This window comes from Eucalyptus grandis, chromosome 8 (genome assembly GCF_016545825.1).
Source record: "Eucalyptus grandis isolate ANBG69807.140 chromosome 8, ASM1654582v1, whole genome shotgun sequence".
NCBI lineage: Eukaryota > Viridiplantae > Streptophyta > Magnoliopsida > Myrtales > Myrtaceae > Eucalyptus > Eucalyptus grandis.
In genome coordinates this window covers 37092273-37099772 of record NC_052619.1, presented here as the reverse complement: position 1 = coordinate 37099772, position 7500 = coordinate 37092273, and the positions used below count along the sequence as shown (strand labels likewise).

The following is a 7500-nucleotide window of genomic DNA, read 5'->3' as shown; positions in this document are numbered from 1 at the left end:
CTTACCAAAAAAACGGTAGCTAGTTCGTCCCTCAACAATCCAAGAATTTCACGATCGATTCGAATGGTGAGGGGAAGGCCCGAGGATTGAAGGGACGATGCACACGGTGCGGGGATTTGCACAAGAGTCACGGCACGTTGGCCTTGTCACGACGGGACATATGTAAAGCACTCTCAAGTCATGGGAAGTAGGCCAAGCACAAGTCACCACACTCGGAGCGTTTCGATTTCCTCTCGTGCCGCTTATGCATCACTCAAGTCGTGGCATGTCGGCCGAACCAAGTCACATGCTCATTCATGCCTGGAGCAGCACACACGTACCCTTGTGTGCATGGCTCTCGAGTGATGGAGCCTTAGGAGACACGTGAAGCCTCCGATGATGCGGGGACTACTCGCTCTCAAGCCGTGGGTGCGAGAGCTAGGGTGCTTGGGACTTAGGAGAAATCGGAGGGCCCTCACGGAGGACGGCGACCCTCGAGCTCGTTTCGAAGAAGAGGAATTTGTTGGTTGGTTATGGAGTTAAGGGTTGGGGGAGGGACGAATCGAAGCGACAAGGGCTGAATCTCGGTGGATCGTGGCGGCAAGGCCACTCGCCACCACAATACCCCGTCGCGTATTTAAGTCGTCCAAAGATTCTACTCATCGCTCAATAGGAATTGTGCTTCAAGGCGGCCACGCGGTTCATCCACCGCGAGAGCTTCACCAACGACACGTGCCCTTGGGGGAACAAGTCCCCTACCGCAGGTCGGCAATCGAGCGGCGAGCTTATGCGTCACTTCTAGCCCGGATTCGACTTAGGCGTTCGGTCATAATCCCGGCGCACGGTAACTTCGCGCCCGCGGCTTTTCAACCAAGCGCAATGACCAATTGTGCGAATCAACGGTTCCTCTCGTACTAGGTTGAATTACTATTGTGACACTATCATCGGTAGGGTAAAAACTTTTGTCTCACGACGGTCTAAACCCTTGACTCACGTTCCCTATTGGTGGGTGAACAATCCAACACTTGGTGAATTCGCTTCACAATGATAGGAAGAGCCGACATCGAAGGATCAAAAAGCAACGTCGCTATGAACGCTTGGCTGCCACAAGCGATTATCCTGTGGTAACTTTTCGACACCTCTAGCTTCAAATTCCGAAGATCTAAAGGATCGATAGGCCACGCTTTCACGGTTCGTATTCGTCTTGAAATCGAGAATCAAACGAGCTTTTACCCTTTTGTTCTACACGAGATTTGTTCTCGTTGAGCTCATCTTAGGACACTGTGTTATCTTTTAACAGATGTGCCGCCCCGACCAAACTCCCCACGACAATGTCTTCCGCCGGATCGGCCCGCATGCGCGGACCTTATTTCTAAAAGAAGGGGCATTGCCCCGCCTCCGTTTCACGGAATAAGTAAAATAACGTTAAAAGTAGTGGTATTTCACTTTCGCCGTTTCCGGCTCCCACTTATCCTACACCTCTCAAGTCATTTCACAAAGTCGGACTAGAGTCAAGCTCAAGGGTCTTCTTTCCCGCTGATTACGCCAAGCCCGTTCCTTGGGTGTGGTTTATTTGGATAGTAGACGATGGGACAAAGTGGGAATCTCGTTAATCCATTCATGCACGTCACTAATTAGATGACGAGGCATTTGGCTACCTTAAGAGAGTCATAGTTACTCCCGCCGTTTACCCGCGCATGGTTGAATTTCTTCACTTTGACATTCGAGAAAGGGCGAAATCACATTGCGTGAGCATCCGCAGGACCATCGCAATGCTTTGTTTTAATTAAACGCAGTCGGATTCCCTTGTCCGTACCGGTTCAGCCCGAGTTATTTGTTCGACGCCCGAGGAAGGCCCCCGAAGGAGCCGTTCCTAATCCGTCCCCGGCCGCACGCGGCGACCCGCTCTCGCCGCGAGAGCGGCTCGAGCGGGATCCAGAGCGGCCGACGGGTTCGGGATTAGGACCCCGTGCCCGATCCTCGAGCCAATCCTTTTCCCGAGGTTACGGATCCATTTGCCGACTTCCCTTGCCTACATTGTTCCATCGACCGGAAATTTGTTCACCTTGGAGACGTGCGGTTATGAGTACGGCCGGGCGTGGACGGCACTCGGTCCTCCAGATTTTCAAGGGCCGCGGGGCTGCAGGACACCACGCGACGTGCGGTGCTCTTCCAGCCCGCCCCGGACCCCTACCTCCCGAGCCGTTTCCGAGTGGGCAGGCTGTTAAACGAAAGATAACTCTTCCGAGGCCCCGCCGCGTCTCGGACTCCCTAACGTTGCCGTCAACCGCCACGTCGGTTCGGGTTTTAACCCGATTCCCTTTCGAAGCTCGCGCACGGCGCTATCGACGGGCTTCCCCCGTCTCTTAGGATCGACTAACCCATGTACAAGTGCCGTTCACATGGAACCTTTCCCCTCTTCGGTCTTCAAAGTTCTCATTTGAATATTTGCTACTACCACCAAGATCCGCACCGACGGCCGCTCCGCAGGGCTCACGCCCGGGTTTTGCAGCGACCGCGCGCCCTCCTACTCATCAAGGCTGGCACTTGCCTTGACCCGAGTATAGGTCGCGCGCTTCAGCGCCATCCATTTCGGGGCTAGTTGATTCGGCGGGTGAGTTGTTACACACTCCTTAGCGGATTTCGACTTCCATGACCACCGTCCTCTTTGTCTTAATCGACCAACACCCTTTGTGGGTTCTAGGTTAGCGCGATTGGGCACCGTAACTCGACTTCCGGTTCATCCCGCACGCGTTACGCTTACCAAAAATGGCCCACTTGGAGCTCTCGATTCCGTGGCGTGGCTCAACGAAGCAGCCACGCCGTCCTACCTATTTAAAGTTTGAGAATAGGTCGAGGGCGTTGTGCCCCCGATGCCTCTAATCATTGGCTTTACCCGATAGAACTCGTTCTTGAGCTCCGGCTATCTGAGGAAACCGGGAGGGAACCGGCTACTAGACGGTTCGATTAGTCTTTCGCCCTATACCCAAGTCGGACGAACGATTTGCACGTCGGTATCGCTGCGGGCCTCCGAGTTTCCTGCAGCTTCGCCCCTTCGGGCATAGTTCACCATCTTTCGGGTCCCGACATGCATGCTCTCACTCGAACCCTTCTCAGAAGATCAAGGTCGGTCGGCGGTGCACCCAAAGGATCCCACCAATCAGCTTCCTTACGCCTTACGGGTTTGCCACCCATTGACTCGCACACATGTCAGACTCCTTGGTCCGTGTTTCAAGACGGGCCGAATGGGAGCCCACTAGCCGATGCGGGAGCACGCGAGATGCCGAAGCACGCCGTGAGGCGCGTGCATTCCACTGTCGCAGGTGGCGATGTTTCCACGGACGTATCGAAGGCCGGGCTTGGGCCGCCTTTGCAATCCGCATCGGTCCATGCCTCGAGTCGATCGGCGGACCGGCTCTCACCGTTCCACATCCGGGTAAGAGGCACATCGCCGGCCCCATCCGCTTCCCTCCCGACAATTTCAAGCACTCTTTGACTCTCTTTTCAAAGTCCTTTTCATCTTTCCCTCGCGGTACTTGTTTGCTATCGGTCTCTCGCCCATATTTAGCCTTGGACGGAATTTACCGCCCGATTGGTGCATTCCCAAACAACCCGACTCGCCGACGGTGCCTCGTGGTGCGACGAGGTCCCGGACACGCAGGGCTCTCACCCTCTCGCGCGCCCCCTTCCGGGGGGAACTTGGGCCCGGTCCGTCGCTGAGGACGCTTCTCCAGACTACAATTCGAACGCCGAGGCGATCGATTCTCATCTTGGGCTCTTCCCGGTTCGCTCGCCGTTACTAGGGGAATCCTTGTTAGTTTCTTTTCCTCCGCTTATTGATATGCTTAAACTCGTTGGGTAGCCCCGCTGACCCGGGGTCGCGTTGGTAAGGAGCAGGTCGCGGAGCGCGCGATGAGCGGCACGCGCGACATTGATCATTGGGGTCTAATCAACCACCGAATGTCGTGGTGCTGATCGCTCCGACGCTCGATTTTGGGCCAACCGGGACGTGGTCGTCGCGGGAGGCCATCCTACGCGCCCGAGTCCCGCTCGCCCCGTTGAGAGGGCGGAGGGGATTGGGGGCAACGCCATGTGTGACACCCAGGCAAACGTGCCCTCGACCAAAGGTTTCGGGCGCAACTTGCGTTCAAAGACTCGATGGTTCACGGGATTCTGCAATTCACACCAAGTATCGCAGTTCGCTACGTTCTTTATCGATGCGAGAGCCGAGATATTCGTTGCCGAGAGTCGTTATGAGTAATATGAGATTGCATGGCATCCCGCGCGCGCACCGTGTATGGGGCGGCGGGAGCATCGCACTCTTGTTCAAGTTCCTTGGCGCATTCCGCGCCGGGGTTCGTTGCGCCACCGAGGACGAGGACCGAGCGCCCTGAGGAGCCCGACCCCGATCCCCGGCATCGATAGGGACGTCGGCTGAGCCCGCCGTCCCCGTTGAGTTTGTTACCGGTTCTCGGTCGTTCCAGCCGAGGCGGATTCGACAATGATCCTTCCGCGGGTTCACCTACGGAAACCTTGTTACGACTTCTCCTTCCTCTAAATGATAAGGTTCGGTGGACTTCTCGCGACGTCATCGGCGGAACCGCCCACGTCGCCGCGATCCGAACACTTCACCATAGGACCATTCAATCGGTAGGAGCGACGGGCGGTGTGTACAAAGGGCGGGGACGTAGTCAACGCGGCGATGACTCGCGCTTACTAGGAATTCCTCGTTGAAGACCAACAATTGCAATGATCTATCCCCATCACGATGAAATTTCAAAGATTACCCGGGCCCGTCGGCCAAGGCTATAGACTCGTTGAATACATCGGTGTAGCGTGCGGCCCGAGAACATCTAAGGGCATCACGGACACATTATTGCCTCAAACTTCCTTGGCCAAGCGGCCATAGTCCCTCTAAGAAGCTGGCCGTGGAGATGTACATCCACATAGCTAGTTAGCGGTGAGGTCTCGTTCGTTATCGGAATTAACCGGACAAATCGCTCCACCAACTAAGAACGGCCATGCACCACCACCCATAGAATCAAGAAAGAGCTCTCGATCTGTCAATCCCTTATGTCGGACCTGGTAAGTTTCCCGTGTTGAGTCAAATTAAGCCGCAGGGCTCCACTCTGTGGTGCCCTTCCGTCAATTCCTTTAAGTTTCAGCCTTGCGACCATACTCCCCGGAACCCAAAAACTTTGATTTCTCATAAGGTGGCGGTAGTCCTAAAAGCAACATCCGCCGATCCCTAGTCGGCATCGTTTATGGTTGAGACTAGGACGGTATCGATCGTCTTCGAGCCCCCAACTTTCGTTCTTGATTAATGAAAACATCCTTGGAAAATGCTTTCGCAGTTGTTTTTTTTTTTTTGGTAAAGGTAAGATTAGTATTGATTTTGCACAAAATACACAAGAAGCTTGGCACCAACAAAACAAACACTCAGGAGGACCAGAGTCGCGGGAGAGTGAAAGGGTGCCAAGCGCCAAAAAACTGGCTAGAACAAAGGAACACAGAAACTAAGAAAGAAAAGACTAAACTAGAGCTAGTGACCCTCTATTGCTGAAAAATAGACGGACTCAAGCCCCAGCTCTGCTGCAGTCTTCTATTCCTAGGGTTATCCACAATATTCTTCAGGGTCGACGATTTATCCTTGAAGGCCTTCTGGAGATGCATCTTCATCGCCGGGATAAAGAGAGTTTGATTACGGAAGATGACGTTGTTACGCTCCTTCCATATGATATAACAAAGAGCTCCAAAGCTAAACCGGGCCATAACATCATAGAAGCTTTTGGTGGAGAAGTGACCAGCCACCCATTCCAAGTTCTCACGCCACGGTCTGTTTTGCCAGGTAATATTAAACTTCGACGCCCAATGGTCGGCAAGATCACCAAGGACACGGCAGGCAAAAAATAAATGATCCACAGAGTCCGGCCTACTCGAACAGACTGGACAAGTGACAGAAGAAAGCCTACCAACCGAAGCGAGCAGGACCTGAGTCGGTAATCTGTTGCGGGTTATAAGCCACAAATGGAATTGATATCTCGGAGGCATATCTGAACACCAAACAAAGGAAGACCAGGGAACAACATTTGCTTTGGGCCTGAGGAGATCCCATGCCGATGCTGTAGAGAAACGACCAGAGGGGTTGCGGATCCATTGGAACCGGTCTTCTCGATGGTTGAAGGTAGGGAGGGGATCCCACCACCCGGCATTAATATTAACAACGTACCAGCCCAATGGAGACGAGAAGGCTTCAGCTACAGAAGCAGTCCGGGGAATACCAGAACGATAAATGTCCTGGTTAGAGAAGATCTTATAGAGCGGGCCATTAGAATGCCACGGATCAAACCAAAAAGAAACAGAGCGACCATTACCAATATCCCATCTGAAATGCGGCTGATAGAAGTCCCGCAGCCGGAGAAGCTTTCTCCAGGCCCAGGAGCAAAAAGTCGGAATAGGGACCACCCACAAGTTCTTGCGATTTAAAAAGGTGGAGTGAATCCACTTGCACCACAGGGATTCTTTATCCGAGAAGAGAGTCCAAATGTGTTTGAGCATGGAGGCAATGTTATTCTCCTTTAGAGATCTGATCCCAAGTCCACCTTCCTCTCTCGGTAAGCACACATCACTCCAGGAGACTTTAGCTCCCCCGGTACCCATCATAGGTCCTTTCCACAGAAATTGACGAAAAATTCTTTCAATCCGATCTAACACAGCACAAGGCAAGAAAAATACACTTGCCCAATACACTTGAATGGAGTGGAGAACCGACTTTATAAGCTGGATTCTACCGGCAAACGACAAAAATCTGTGTGTCCATGATTGGACCCGCGCTGTAATTGCATTAACCAAAGCCACACAATCCGCTTTTGCTAATCTTGAAGAAATCACAGGGACTCCAAGATACCGGAATGGGAGGGCACCAACCTGGAATCCCAGCTTGTTGACGATGTCATTATGCAGGGTAGGCGTTCCACCGGATAGATATACCTCACTTTTTGTCAGATTCGGCTCCAAACCGCTCCAACTAGTGAAAGAATTAATGCCAGCTTTCAAAAGGTCTACCGAGGCAAGGCTTGCTTCAGAAAATAACAGCACATCATCGGCAAAGAATAAGTGGGAGAGCTTGGTGGATTTACATCTCCAAAAGAACCGAAACAGGGGATGACTTGTTTGGATATCCAGCAGACCAGTGAATACTTCCATTACTAGGGTGAAAATATAGGGGGACATTGGATCTCCTTGACGTATACCTCTCCCACAGCCGAAAAATCCATGAAGCTCACCATTCAGGGATATGGAGAATCTCGGAGATTTAATGCATGTCATAATTCAGTCTATGAAAGTCTGGGGGAATCCGAACGCTTGCATACACACTTCAATGAATTCCCAACACACCGTGTCATATGCCTTCCGAAAGTCTACTTTGATAGCACATTTGGCCCGGTATGGGTCATGATGGAACCCACTAAAAAGCTCTTGAGCGAGCAAAATATTGTCACTTATATGCCTTCCCTTGAC

The 7500-nt window shown here is 52.6% G+C and overlaps 2 non-coding genes across 2 annotated transcripts; both read right to left on the bottom strand.

Annotated features, from left to right (window-relative positions):
* Positions 1 to 536: 536 nt before the first annotated feature.
* On the bottom strand, positions 537 to 3860 carry LOC120287975. Its single transcript, XR_005546228.1, has one exon. It is a non-coding gene; the product is annotated as a 28S ribosomal RNA (ribosomal RNA).
* A 214-nt stretch (positions 3861 to 4074) lies between these two features.
* Positions 4075 to 4229, bottom strand: LOC120287900. The gene has a single exon (XR_005546159.1). It is a non-coding gene; the product is annotated as a 5.8S ribosomal RNA (ribosomal RNA).
* Positions 4230 to 7500: the final 3271 nt, after the last annotated feature.